The following is a 1,531-nucleotide window of genomic DNA, read 5'->3' as shown; positions in this document are numbered from 1 at the left end:
GGGTCATCTGTTAAAAAGGCAGAGGGATAGGGAAGGTCAGTGAGATGGGGAGAGGGAGATGATAGGGCCACAGGAGCAAGAGACTCTGCAAAGACTGAAGGGGTTTGGGGTTCCATCCCATGGGGAAGGCGGTCAACCGGTGTGTCTGCAGAGACTGCAGAGGTGGGTTGGTTCTTGGACATCGATATACCCTGAGCCTTCCCTACCAACGCAAAAAGCAAAAATAGATCTAGGTGATGACTAAGATCCACAGCTTTCTCCTCACGCATACACAAAAACCATCTCAAATTTGGACACTAGGCCGTTTCATTCAACTATGCTTCTTTTTCTTGTAATCTTTGGCCCATCCGAACCACGAGCCCCTCTGTTTGCCTGTTTCCTGTCTCAGCCTCATCTCCAGTTTCTCCCTGCTTCCCGCTTCTGAATCACCGCCCGATGCTCCCTGCTCTGATCACCTTTTGTAACTGTGAAATCAGGTCTTCAGTGCTTACTGACGATCTGTATTTTCCAAGTCCTCTGTCTGTGTAATTCAGCGTAACGGCCAGGTCGGACATCCTCCTCTGTCCTCCGACTGTCAGCGCATGACCTCTGGCTTGGGAGCAGAGGGATGCGAAACCCTCTGAAGGTAACGTCACTCGACTTCCCACCGCCCACCTGCAAACACTTGTTTTCTCATTCGCTCTTTTCCATCCTTCCTAGAAGTAAGGCCTTATTATCTCCTCCGACCTCCTCACGGACTTGCTTCATTGAGTATCTCGCTTTTCTGTACTTTTCAACTTCCTCTATGGATTGGCTTCTTCCTGTCACCACTTAAGATAAAGCCTCCCGTCTAAATTACAGAGCCCAAGGACAGCTCCCTTTACCTGCTCGCTGGCTCCTCCTCTGTCTTCTTTGCAGGCAGTTCTCACCTGACAATTCCTGAAAGGTCTGTTCTGTAGGGTCCTTCTACGTCTCTCTTCATACTCTTGTATATGCTCAGCTCTCTTCTGCGTCCTGGTTCAGAGTTCCGCAGATTTCTTCCACCACGTCTTCATTTGGTTAACCTCCCCTCATCCTTCAAGCCTCGAACATCACCTTCCCAAGGAGGTCTTCTTTTGACCCTTACTCGGAGGTGTTTCTCTACCTCCCTTTACTTCCCACATGGTGACATTCATGGTGGCAAGTCTTACTACACCTGTCTCCCCTATTAGTCTTTATCGGCTACGAGGGCATGATTCTCATCTCCCTTACCACTACATCATCGATAGCTAATAAAGTGCCAGCGCACGCATACATCTGTATTCGCTTTTTACTGCTGCAAAAACAAAACAAAACGAACGACAAAAAAACAAAAGACATTAGCACAACTTGAATAGCATGAAATAACATTTATTATCTCACGGTTTCTATAAGTTGAGTCCAGGCATAGCTTAGCTGGGTCCTTTCCTCGGGGTCTAGCAAGGCTTCAGGGGAAGAATTTGCTTGTTCAGGTTGTTGGCAGAATCCACTTCCTTGTGGTCATGACACAGGACCCTTGGTCTTTGATGGCTGT

This window comes from Pteropus vampyrus, unplaced genomic scaffold (genome assembly GCF_000151845.1).
Source record: "Pteropus vampyrus isolate Shadow unplaced genomic scaffold, Pvam_2.0 Scaffold851, whole genome shotgun sequence".
NCBI lineage: Eukaryota > Metazoa > Chordata > Mammalia > Chiroptera > Pteropodidae > Pteropus > Pteropus vampyrus.
The sequence above is the reverse complement of the archived record's forward strand: the minus strand, read 5'-3'. Positions refer to the sequence as shown.